Raw genomic sequence first — 14,373 nt, 5'->3', positions numbered from 1 at the left:
AATTTCTGCCATTAATGTCTCTGTTTTTTTTTCTGCTTTTCTTTCCCTCTCCTTTTCTTCACTCACTTAATTTACATGTATATTAGGACTCTTGAAGTTACTTCTCACCAACTTTTTAAAATGTTTTATTGTTCTGTTTTTTCTTTCTGTGCTTCATTTTTGAGTCGTTTCTGTGGTTATGTCTTCAAGTTCAATATTTTCCTCTGTAATGTCTAATCCTATTCAATGTAGATTTCATCTCTGACATTATGATTTTTATCCCTAGGAGATCAATTAAGATCTTTTTTATTTCTTCAATCTCTCCACATAACCCTTTAAATCTTTCCACTAATTTGAATATATAGAATTCAGTTATAATAATTGACTTAATGTTTTATCTACGAATTCTACTCTCTGTGTCAGTTCTGCATTAATTTTAATTTATTGATTTTTCTCCTGAGTATAGGTCATATCTGCTTCTTCCATACCTGGTAATTTTTATTATTTGTCAGACATTGTAAAATATTACCCTTTTGTTAATATTGATTCTAAGAAGTGGTCAAGTTAGTTTCATTCTTGCAGGTTTTCTTTGAATTTTATTTGGCAGGACCAGAACAGTGTTAAGTTTAGGGCTAAGTTTAGGCTCACAATTGAAGCGAAACTCTTCTCAATTCTCTGCCTATTACCCTGTGAGTTTTGAGTTTTCCACCCATAATTCTGATAGGCATGGACATCATTTCCATTTCTCTGTCATCTCTGTGAATTGTTTCCTCCAATTCTTTGGGGTAATTCTTTCCTCATCTCAGGTCATTTCTTTACACACAAGTACTGATCAGTATTCAGTCAAATCCTCAGGAAGGGCCTCAGTAGATATCTGGAGCTCCCTCTATGTACAGCTCTCTTCTCACCTAAGGTAGCTGTGAAATTCCTGGACTCCCAGCAAGCTCTTGTGAAGTAAAGGAGAGTCCCAACTCTCTCTGTGTTCCTCCTTTCCACACTGCAATCTGGAAGAATTTTCCAGATAGCAAGTCGTGATGCTCGACTTACTTGTTTTTCATTTCTCAGAGACAAATTACTGTTCCCTGTTGTCCAATATCCAATGTTTTGAAAACATTTTTATGTATATATTGTCCAGTTTTTGGTTATTTTGGGTGGAATGGTAAATCCAATTCCTGGTATCCTATCCTCATTAGAAACAGAAATCAGACACATTTTTTTTTTCCTGTTTCAAACTTTACAAAAATTACCTCTTGAGTGATTGTGTATGGAAGAAAAACACATGCAATTAGAACATTTTAATAAATCCCACTATATAAATGATGACTAGCATTTTAGTTAAAAATGCAAAAAATGTTTAGAAAATGCACGTGTGTCAAGTAATCAGAGTTAGATTTGAATTAAGAAACCACCAACTCTAATGCAACTGGACTTTTAAAAATAATTCAGTTTAAAGTGTAAATAACTTTACTGAAGTTTAACGTGTACTCTAACATTTCTTTTCCATGTGGTTGGTCTTCAGATTTCTGTCTCAATTTTTACTTAAGTAGATGATTTACTACTTTCAGAGTTAATCCATTCATTGTTGGATGAGCTTCAATTGCTCAACTATTTCTCAACAACCATTTTTTGAGCATCTAGGATTGATCAAGCGCTATCCTAGGCACTATATATACAAAAATAAATATAATGTCCTTTATTCCCTTAAAGGGCTCACACTATAATTCAGGAGCCTGACATGAACAAATAATAACAGTGCAACTGTTAAGTCTTATGGTCAAGGCTTCCTCAGAGAATGCAGGTCTTTTAAGGCACAGAGGCCTGAAGAACATGGCACATTGAAAAGATTACAAACAGCTTAATTGATTCAATAAAGGGCATGTGGAAGAACAGGAAAAGATGAGTTTGAAAAGGGAGAGATGATTCAAATAAAAAAGGATCTTGAATATCATACAAAAGAATTTAGGCCTTATAATGGACAAAATGAAGGACCCTTGAAGGTTTTTAAGTAAAGGTGTGCTATGCTCTCTACATTAATCACTCTGGAGTAAGTATGATATGGATTAGCAGGAGTCAGCAAATTATAGTTTCTAGGCCAAATCCAACCCACTACTTGCTTTTGTGTAAATAAATTGTTGTCCAAGTACAGCCACACTTATTGTTTACATATTGTTTATTGCTGCTTTCCTCCTACAAAGACAGAGTTGAGTAGTTGCAACAGAGACCATATGTCCTGTAAAGCTAAAAGTGTTTACTATTGAATCCTTTACAGAGTAGGTTTGCCAACCCTTAGATCAGAGTGACACAAGAATGGTTTCAAAAAGTAATTAGAAAGGTTCTGACAATAATTCTAGTAAGCCAATATAAGAGCCTGACATTTAACACAGTTTCTCAAATGTTTAGCATCATTCGACCACAATTTTCACCATTTCCTTCAGCACTAAGTCAAAGTCAGAAGGCATTATGTTAACCACCAACTGGTCTGTGTGAATAAAGCAGTATGTGGGCAAAGCAGTTGTGGATTGGCAGTACCATTTTAATTCATTCAGCAATACCTTTCCCAGTGCACACATTGCTTGTGTTCACTCAGAAATGAGCCTGGAGCATTTTCTCCAATCTACAACATGGCTCATAAAATAAGTATGCTTCTCCTGTAATTTAGGTCTTCAAAGATTAATATGATAATAACTCATTGAGTGTATAATTTCTTGAACATGTATTGAGTAGATTCTCACTTTTTAACTAGAGAGTTCATCCAAATATAAGTCAAAAATCTCTTTTCTTGCCTACACAATGTATTTCTCTTCTTATTGTGTGCTATTGATAAACAAAACCAAGGGAAAAAAGTCATTCGATAAAAGAGTTTGCCAACAGCTTGCCTTGCTAGCTTCTGAGCATAGTATTTGTCTCTTTGCAGATGGTTTTATATGCTTCTGACAATGTGTGACTTGCAAATGGTTTTGCTCTACGGAAAATAGTAAATTTTGGTCATCTTCTATTTTAGCAGAACAGTTCATCAATGTCATACTGCAAATCATAATTTTCTGATTGTTCTGAAAAAATCTGATTATTTTACAAGTGAGGTTATTGTGATTTTTGAAACTGGCATTAAAGTCTTCATAGCTTTGTGTTGCTATTAGATCATACTTTATAACAGACAATATCCTGAAGATTAGGATGGCCCCTAGTTGGTCAAATAAAACCAAGTTTTCTGATATTACATGTCACAATTTGCAGTCCCAGTTTTCTTCAAAAACATAATGATGTTGTCTCTTATTCGAACACATATAAATTTACATTTTATAATTTCATTGGAGAATTGTTCAATATCTAAAACTATGGCATTATTTTGAATACAATCATTTAATTTTCAAGACTTTGAATCTTCAATGGACCACTTTGAGTCATTAGAAATTAAAATTTTTTAAAGGGAACTAACAACCTAATAATTATATAAAACATACAGATTTAATGCATGTAAAATATAATATACAGTGGTATAAAAAAATACCTAGCGTAAGCTGTCATGCAGCTGAGATAAACTGCTAAGAACATTCTTGAAGTGTAACCCAACCTATAATAAAGATTATAAGCAAGTCCCAAGATTTTTATAATAATAATTAGGTGGTTTAAAATCCAAATTTCTAAAACTTGCATGAAAAAAAAGTATAAATTCTTCTTTCCAAACTGACGAAGTCTCTGTTTATTACTTGATTAATTGATCATTCTTTGAGAGTCACAGTCATAAATATATAAAATATTTACAGTAATATATAAAAGCTATATAAAATCTTATTCAACTCTGGCTAAACTACCATGTATTTCAAAATTAAGTGAGAAAATGTATGCATACAAATTGCACTATGTGAACTATAATAAAAACTTTAATGTAAGAATTAAGATTAAATAAATCAAGTTATTAATCATCCATAGCATTGTTTATATATCTATTTTCTGTTCTATTCTACAGAGAATTTAAAGAAACCTATGCAAATATCTTTGATACTAAATAATGATATAAATAAATAAATGAATCTGATTTAAGGGAAAATACTATTAAGAAAAAATAATCTATGAGGAGAATTTTCATGCAAAAATGCATGCTAAGCATTCCTGTAGAGGTTAGAGAATCAGACCATGCATTTGGCTCAAATTTTCTCAGAGCTAAAGCAAAATCATAACATTGTTTATCTGTAAAAATAATTACCAACTCATTCACTATCCAAATGAGGATGTCAGACACCCATCTCTTATTGAAGTCCCACAGATAGAAATTTCCTCACATGTTTTCCTACAGTAGTTGAGCTATTTTTATATTCATTCATTGCATTATACAACATTACATTTATAAATAATAAATGTTGAATGGTCATTCACCTTCTACTAGCTTAATGTGTTAATTTTTAAATTTATGACTCAAATTTAGGTCATTTTAAGTTAAATTCCACAAATAGATATATAATAAAATATTATCTTGGTAAAAATTACCTGTGATCTAGTGGGACAGATATTTGGAAGTATACAGACTTTTTTTCTCATTTTGAATCACACCCCATTACAGTGAAAGCAGGACTAGTTCTCTTCTAGTGTACAAATACGCAATATTTCTATGGAATGGTAGCTATGCCTTAAACTTCATTATTAGGAATAAATTATAGCAAAATAAAATTCTGCAAAAGATATGGTTCTTATTTTTGAGAACTAAGTTGTATTAAAATAGTCTCTCAATCAAAATTGATTATTGTAAATAATGATTTTATAGCCAGGCCTCAAGAATTACCTGTGTTTTGATCGTATCTACTTCATTATTACTTTTAAGTCCACATTAAAAGAAACATACATTAAAAGAAACACACATTAAAAAACACACATTAAGCTTTTAACACATGGTGCTTCACTAAAAAAGCAGGTATAAGAAGTCTTCACTGGCTTCCAATAGATAATCATTTGGTTGATCACAGAATACATAGATACTGAACAAATTAATTTTAGTAAGGTAGAAATAAATGAGTGGAATGGACATGGTAATCATTTAATCTCTAAGTTAGAGCTGCCACTGATTGGTTCTATCACAAACTAAAAACAATAGATGCAATAAAAGTCTATTTATCTTGCCCTTTGAATGACTTCTATGTTAAAACAGAAATGCTGGAACTAAAGATGTCACATACAAACAGATAGTGTCATTACAGCATTGTGCCTGCTAGTTCAAAGGTGAGGGAACATTCCTAACATAGGAGAAACTCTACCTCAGAGAGTAACACAGAGTTATGATATTTAGAAGTTCTAGTGCAAAACCTTACCATAATGCATAAAGCATCTCTTGCTTCTGTAACTATCTGCTGTATATATAACTTGTAAGTTCGAGAAGATGCAATAAGATGTTAATAATTAAACAAGTATATCATTAAATTCTGAACATATCTGAATAGATCTTTATAGGTGTGCTATGTTTTTATATTAAGAACAAGAAGCAGTATGTTAGTAATTAAGTAAATATTATAGTAAGTATAGCTTATTCTTGAAGCTTATCACTCCCCAGGGAACAGATATTTAATTTGTGGTCATGATAATAACAACCTAATGAACTTCACATCTTTCAGGAGAGCTTAATAAACTTCAAAGAAGACAAAACAAGAATATATGAGTAAAAGTACATCCTTAGCCTTTCATTAGGCAAAATGAGTATGAGTCCTGGCCCAGCATGGCTTCCAAAGTTAGCATTCCCAACTACAAAGCAAATATATGCAGAGAAATGTACAACAAAAGACACAGCTTTTAAAGCTCCAGTTGAGTTTCCACAAATGTTTCTTACAAAAGCCACCATTCTCTATGTTAACAAAAAGTTGTGGATCCGTTCTTCACTAAATCCTCTTTTCTTGCATAATCCACCTTGTGCACTTTAGCTTGAGTGTGTTTTATCTGATCTAATCCTGGGCTCATTCACTCTCAGATAGAAGCAACAGGATTATTTCACACTTAAACGAAGTCCAATCTTTATGTGATCCCTAAGAGGACACCTGGCTGATACAGAATTTAAGCTAAAGATTAACCAGGTGCTTGAGGAACATAATTATTTCAAATATAATAACAGTTTATGATAGAAAGAATTACTGTCAGACTATAAAAAATTTGTTTTAAAATGCACACATTAAGACAAATATGTTATATATTTTTGCATGTAAAACTTATATACCTACACACATAAGAGTATTCATTTCAAGAAACGACTCCACATTGTATTCAGAATTTTATAACCCACAGAAAGTGTTCACATTTTCATTCATGTCTTTCTTTCATATTCAGCATATCCACAGCTTATAATGGGTTGAGGAGGGCCAGGCTTTGTGGCTTAGCAAATGAGTCCTTGATTTTTTTCTTTTAATGCAGTGGATAAGAAAGCCCAATAGAAAATTTTCTAAACCCCCATGAAGCTAGAAAACATGGATTAGTATGAGGTAAGTCTGTCTTCTTCAGCTTGGCTCTGTAGGATCATCACATTTTTAAAAAGTGTGTGTGCACATGCATTTGTTGTGTGCATATATATTTTACATTTGTTGACTGTATACACACACACGTATTTCCTAGGGGTCGTAGATGCTAGATTATCATTACTGATAAGAGAACCTTACTTCACTTTAATGCACTTTAATCCAGTCACAGGCTCAAATTCACTTTAATACAGCTTTCTGATTCCAGAGTTTGCTAATGTCTCGATATTTTTTTAAAAAATAGTTAAAGCCAGATAAGGCTATAGAAATGATCTTTTGGCTGTAAAGTGTGTATAAAAATCTATGGAATTGCTATTTCTTTTCCAATTGAAACTTGCATAGATATTTTAAGAAAAGGAAAGGTTCACAGCTATTTAAGAAAATTGGAATGCCATTGTATATGTCTTGTGGTATACCTCCTGGTTTTTAACATCTGGAATCAGAGAAATGTAATATGAATAATATGTGAGAGAGATTGAAAAGCACAATAGTATTCATGTTTTGCTGGATATTTTAGCACATCAAAATTTGTTGAAAAAAATTTACCATCTACAAAACAGAAAAGTCGAGCCATATAGAAATAATGTAGATCGTAATACTATCTCCCTAAGTATTACTTAGCAAAGTCACATTTTTCATTGATAAAAATTTCTTCATGTACCTGAGACTCAGTTTCTTTAACTGCAGAATGGGGGAACTGGGCCAGTTATCAATTCGCCTTTCACTCTAAAATTACTCTCAAATAAAAAAAATCCCTATATGTTTTGAATTAAAAATGCATTCCAGATATTTACACTTTTAGTTATTAGAGTGATATATCAATTAATGAATCTCCTAGCAGAAAATACATTTTATACTAGTTAAAAGTGCTGTTAAAATAACTTGATAAATCTTTAGGAGCTGTATTTCTGTGAGCATTTAGCTCAGCAGCCTTGTTTCTGCAAAACTGTGTGTGAGTGGATATGGAAGATCATAAAAAATAGCAGTGGCATCTTCAAGAAAAAATGTTCAAGCTCAAGTAGTTTACCAGATTATTAAAAATTGCATTACATGATGTTAAGTACTATATTACTTACAATGAAATTATAAGTGTCACCTTAAAATTATAATTGAATATTTTATAAGAAAAAAATGAAAACTGAAGGCTAAGTTTATGACACTAACACCTATTCAGCTTAATCTTTCCAGTTTTGAATCAAATCATTAATCTCATCCTTTGGAAATGCATTGGCAAAATCATAAAATTATTTTACCTTTCAAATAGTTGTGTCATGTTGAAACACCAAAGAGGAGAAATAAAAGGATAGAATAAAACATGTGCAAAATTAATTTTCTATCATAAAGTGAGTTACAGTCACATTCTCATCAAACATGGCCACTTATCACTTACCACTGAGTTTGGCCAGGCCTCTTCACTCTTATTAGTCAATAAACTAGGAAACACATCTCTTAAATAAAATTAAAAATAAGATAAAGAGTTGTCTGCAATGTAGTACATCCTGGTCACAGGTAACTTAGATTTTCATTAATGAAATGGAGGAAAGAATGGAAATTAATATTAGATGTGTAAAAAGTACCATTAAAATACAGGATGATCTTAGAATGAAATTTTTTTAAAAATGTGGGAAGAACAGTGAGACTGAGGGAAAGTTGTCTATATCATCTAAACACATATCAATTAAACATAATTGGTTAGAATATAGTTGGAATAATCAGTGTCCCAAATAAAGAAGGTACTTTGTGTATATATACATAATGACACTGCCAACTGGTAGATGTCAGGATAATAATAGCCAAACATTTGTTTACTAATTATTATTTCCTTAATAGTAGTTCAAAAACTATACACACATTATTGCATTAATCCCCAGACCACCCCAATGAGGAATGAAAGCACTATTTGTCTCTCTATTTTACAGATGAGAAAACTAAGACTAAGAGAGGGTAGGTAATTTGCCTCATGTTAACTCTAAATCATTCTCACACTTCATTCATTAGATTATGGATTATTTGAAATAATCCTTTTCTGCCTTTCTCTTCCAGGCGGGAATATCTCTTTTCTACACAAAGCCACCTGAGTCCATTTAAAATGTAACTTTTGCCATGGAAGAATTCTACCAACACTTTTGTCATCATTTAAACTAACCATTAAATACCTTTTCTATTTTTTATACTATTTTTTGTACTATTTTTTGTTACTTTGTGTGTGTGTGTTTTATTTACTTATTTTCTTAATATCATAACAAAACAAAATTAAACAAAAAAATGGGTTTTACCAGTGTTGCCATCCAAAACATAGAATACCCAGTTTAACTTGAATTTCATATAAACAAAATTATTTAACTGGATATCCCATCTTTTGTTTGCCAATCTAGCAAACTTAGTTTTTGCAGTCAGCAATGTATTGGTTTCTAATGCTGCTATAATAAATTACTACAAACTTAGTGTCTTAAAACAATACAAATTTATTCTCTTTCAGTTCTGGAACTCAGAAATCTAAAATGAAGATGTTGGCAAGGCTGTATTCCTTCTGGGGACTTCAGGAGATAATTATCTCCTTGCCTTTTCTGGCTTCTAGTGGTTACCTGCTTTCCTAGGTTCATGGTTCCTATTTCAATCTTCAAAGCCAATGGCATAGCACCTTCCCTCCTCCATGACCTCTTCTGTCTCTTTTATAAAAGTCCTTGGGATATCATTGAGCTCACACAAATAGTTGAGGACAATCCCATCTTTAAGACCCTTAATGTAATCACATCTGCAAAGTTCCTTTTGAGTGTTAGATAGCATAGTCACAGGTTCTGGGAATTAAGACTTTCACATTTTGGGGGGGGGCAAGATTCTCTCTACCACGAGTAGTTTCTTAAACTTGCTGAAATACCTCATCCATTTTTATGCTGTTATTTCTTGTATTCCATCCTTTCTCCTGAGTTTACTTTCCTTCTCACAGAATTAGACACTTCTGTAGGTCTTTTCATAATGCCCTGTGAGTGATAAAGTTTCTTAGTCTATGTGACTCAGAAAATGTGTCATTGTTGATTATTGGCTCATAGATGGTATATGGTAATACTATGATCTTACTCTCTGGACGTAAACTCTACCCTTAGCCACTCTTGGGATGGGTTGGAATCAAACATGACCAATTAGAGCATTGCATTTTCCTGATTAGTCAGGTGTCCTGTCAGTGCCAAAAAAGATGTGGTGACAGTTTTCACGGGAATATTGAAAGAGACAAATTCTAGGAGGATTTATTTGTTCATTTATTTTTTAGAGACATGTTCTCACTCTGTTGCCCAGAGTGACTGGAGTACAGTGGTGTGATCATAGCTCACTGCAAACTTGAACTCCTGGGCTCAAGCGATTCTCTTGGGTCAGCATCCTGAGTGACTAAGACTAGAGGCAGTACCACTACACCTGGGTAAGTTTTTAATTTGTAGAGATGAGGTCTCACTATGTTGGGCAGGCTGGTCTTGAACTCCTTTCCTCAAGTGATCCTCCCTCCTTAGCCTCCCAAAGCTTTGGGTTATAGGCCTGTGCCAGGCCCCTAGGGGGATTTAAACCAAAGATGACTGCCATCTTAAGGAGAGAAGCTAGCTGATAATTGAGCCAATGCTCCAGAGAGCAGGGTAGAAATGTGAAAAGAAACATTGCTTGTGACTCTTTTTGTGCCCCCAGATCAAGCTATGTGTGAAGCCAGGTCTTTCCCCCAGACTTTTAAATTATGTGATCCAATCCATTTCCTTCTTTGTTTAATCCTGGTAAACAAAGAAGCCATTCTTGGGATGGCACAATTTGCCTCTAAGTTTCTGATCACTTGAAATTAAAAGAAACCTATAAACATACTAAAATTATTTTTTATATCCTGATGATTTTTGTTACATTTTATAATAACCATATACCAACTTTAAGTGAAAGAAAAAAGCAAAGTCTATAGCTAACATACCTATTAATATTGATTCACAAGCCCCTAGCACTAATTTCACTCCTGCTGTGGTTACAGTTCTAGAAAGATTAAATTATAGACAAAAGAAATTTTTAAAATAGAAATGACCAAGATTCTGTTAGGCAATACCATAGAGGTCATCATGATGTTTGCCAATTTGGCCTCTATTTGCCCCTAGAAACGATTCTGCAACATACTCCTCGGGTTATTCAATCCCAGCCAAGAAATCTGTGGAAGAGGAAAAACAAACAAATAAACAAAACAGCAAAAGAACTTTCTGATTATTGTGTGACTAGCTGCATAGGCTTGGAAGTCTATGAATTTCCTGGTCTTCCTTTTGCCCCATTCTTCACAGAGCTCATGTTAATGTCTAGGGACAGTCTATGAATGAATATAAAGAGAAAGACTAGATATTCATTGTCCATTGGCTCAGCCACTCATGGGATAAGAAATACTTCAAGATTTATATTTCACTGTTAAAAACCACTCCAAACTTTGTAAAAAAAATATTATCAGACTTGTACCATGTAAACCAAACACTTTAGGAGAAGGTTTGATATTTAGCGGGGATATAAGAGGGTTGGATGTTTGCTCTGATTGAATAGATGTCTATTCTGATTGTTCAGTGCCCATGACACACTAAATGTTTAATGTTTGCAATGTCACACTTGAGTGGAGGCAAGCAACCACATAGACCATGGCTTCTGCGAGGTTCTATTCTCAGCCATTAACTAAATATTCTGACTGACATGATCGTGTCAATAGCCATTTCAGCATCCCTATCATATCTAATTAGGATTCAATGAGGTTTTGGAAAAACATGGAAGGAAAACACAGGAATGTTAAAGATTATATGAATACACACACAAACACATATACATGAATATAAATATGTAATCACATACATGTATACATAAAAGTTTATATATTTTATATATGGATGACATGTACTATATATGCACATAAGTATACATCTATATTAGCATACAAATATACATTTATCTTACTTTATCTTCTAAGGCACGATTGCTTTCACAGAAAAAAGAAACACAATTATAAAAAGATTGAAAATAAATTTGCAAAGACACTGCAATGTACATATCTTAGCATTAACAACATGTAATACAGAAAAGGAGAATTCCATATTTTGTTAACTTACAGAGCCCAGTACACCCAGGAGATACTTAATTAAGAAGTCTCTAAGCTGCAGGTTTATTAAACGAGCATACTAACGAGGGTAAATCCTTTCCTTTTAAATACAATTTAGGAATCCCACCCTGCTGTTACCTACAGTTATGATTGTTTGCTCATCAGAAACCTACAATTTACAGTTCCCATTTGTCGACTGGATATTTTTTTCTGAACCAGAAATATTCCATTAACACATATATATTAAACATCAATATATAGATTTGTAAGCATAATTTTTCTTACTATAATTTATGAAAGTTCATCACAGGAAATTTTACAAATACAAAACTCTTAAAATCTACACATAATCACACCAGTCAGGGAGCATAACAATTATATTTGCGTATCCTCATTGTCTCATATACACATAGATATATATGTATATTCATATTATATAAACACATTCATTTGTATACATATGTATATATACACAAATACATACTATTTTGATAGATGTCAACATATTTGCTCTATTAAATTTGAAAGAGAAAAAAATATTTTGTCTTTGGAGACAGACAATTCTTTTGTTTGGTTCAACCCTCAATGAACCTCTATGTATGTACAGATAAAAATCTTACTATGGGCCAGGCATGGTGGTTCATGCCTATAATCCTAGCATTTTAGGAGGCTGAGGCAGGAAAAGAGTTTGAGCCCAGGAGTTTGTAACCAGCTTGGGCAATATGGCAAAATCCCATCTCTATGAATAATAATAATAAGCATCATAAATTAGCCAAATGTGGTGGTGCATGCCAGTGGTCCCAGCTACTTGGGAGGTGAGGTGGGAGGATCACTTAAGTCCGAGCAGTTGAGGCTGCAGTGAGCTGTGCTTGTGCCACTGCACTACAGCCTGAGGGACAGAGTGAGATGCTATCTCAAAAAAGAAAAAAAGAAACAAAAAAATCTCACTATGAATGGAAGATTTGAGATTATGAGGAGCTATAATTTTCTGTATAATAATGGAGAAATCTTTCTTTCCTGGGGTCATCATTGTATCTCAGACTATAATAAGATTATAATAATGGAGAGGTGGGCCAGAGGCTTGAGACAAAATTAAAACATATTTTGATTTTATCCTACCTTTGAAAGGTACTTTTTATGGCCTACTAAACATTCTTCTTCCTTCTCTTCAGTAAAACAACTTGAAATTTATGTAGAAAGGCACATGGCCTGTAGTTAAAGGGGTAATTTCAAATAAGTTCTGACCAATGAGATGTAAGCAGGCAAGTTGCATAACCCTACCAAAGAAAATCTTCATCCAAAGGAATGAGTAGGCCTTTTTCTCCATCCTTCTGTGTGGACTAGGAAAGAGGCCACTGGAGTTTAAATATCCAACTTGGAACCATAAGGGAGCATATTTAAAATAGCAGAGGAGCAAAACACGACCTCTGAGTCCCTATTCCAGTTCTGAAAAGCTGCATCCTGAATATTTTTGCATGAGAGAAATGAACTATACCTTGATTAATTAATTAGTATTTGGGAGTTTACTGTTAGAGCAGAATTTATTTTATAACTGATGAATTCTCACCGGGATAGAGAAAATTGGAGAGAGGTTATTTACGGGCAGAGACAGTTTGGTTAGAGAGACATAGTTTGACTGCTGACAAATGACAGATTAAGGAGAGAGCATATTTTGAGAAAGGTTTTAGTGTTAGTCTCTAAAAGTTGTGCTCAGTGCTGTGGTCTGAGTGTTTGACTTCCCACTGCCCCACACCAATTCATGCTTTGAAACCTGATCCTTAATGCCACAGTCTTAGGAAGTGGGGTCTTTGGGAAGTGATTAGGTCAAGGATGGAGCCATCATGAAGAGAAATAGTGCCTTTATAAACAAGGCCTGAGGAGGCTTGTTTACCTGTTTCACCATGTGAAGACATAGCAGACAGCACGATCTGTGATGAGTGGGCCCTCATTAGAACTTGTCAGCTTCCAGAATTACGAGAAATAAGTGTTTGCTGTTTACAAACCACCCAGTTTATGGTATTTTTGTTATAGCAGCCTAAACAGACCAAGAAACCCAGTTCCTAATTTGAATATTTTGTTTTTCACGTTGTAATTTCCTTTTGTTATTGCCAAGATTTCACTGACATTCAGGCAAATGGTATATTCCCGTGTTTTAGGAAATTAAGAAATATCCTGTTTATACCTATACCTGGAGAAGCTATTGTAAAGAAACAAGATTATTTATAGTAGCTGCTAGAGTGATCCAAAGTAAGCTGACTGGCTGACTTGACAAGCGATGACCAGGATGGATCTGTGGAACGTGAACCCTCTCCCCTGGTATTCCCAGAAACAATTATTTTCAGTGGGAAATTCCATAAAATCCTGGGCTTCATAGCATAGAATGACTTGATTGCTAGTGGAAAATGACCCTTCTGATGGATAAGAATATTGAGGATGTTGGGTTATTAATACACACCCATATAGCCCATAAGATAATGTCTTAGTCTGTTTGTGCCACTGTAACAGAATACCACAGTTGGATAATTTATGAAGAACATACATTTATTTTCCCACAGTTCTTCAGGTCTGGAAGTCCAAGATTAAGGCACTAGCAGATTTTGTGTCTGGTGAAGGCCACTTTCTGCTTCCATGATGGTGCCTTGTACACTTTGCCCTCTGGAGGGGAGAAACACTGTGCCCTCACTTGGCAAAAGGCTGAAGTACAAAAAGAGATGAACTCACTCTATCACACTTTCTTAGAAGTATGCCTAATCCCATTCATGAGGGTGGAGCCCTTATGCCTCAATTACCTCCCAAATGCCATACCTCCTAACACTG

Source organism: Rhinopithecus bieti, unplaced genomic scaffold (genome assembly GCF_001698545.2).
Source record: "Rhinopithecus bieti isolate Rb0 unplaced genomic scaffold, ASM169854v2 scaffold_4698, whole genome shotgun sequence".
Taxonomy (NCBI): Eukaryota; Metazoa; Chordata; class Mammalia; order Primates; family Cercopithecidae; genus Rhinopithecus; species Rhinopithecus bieti.
Note: the sequence above shows the minus strand (reverse complement) of the source record.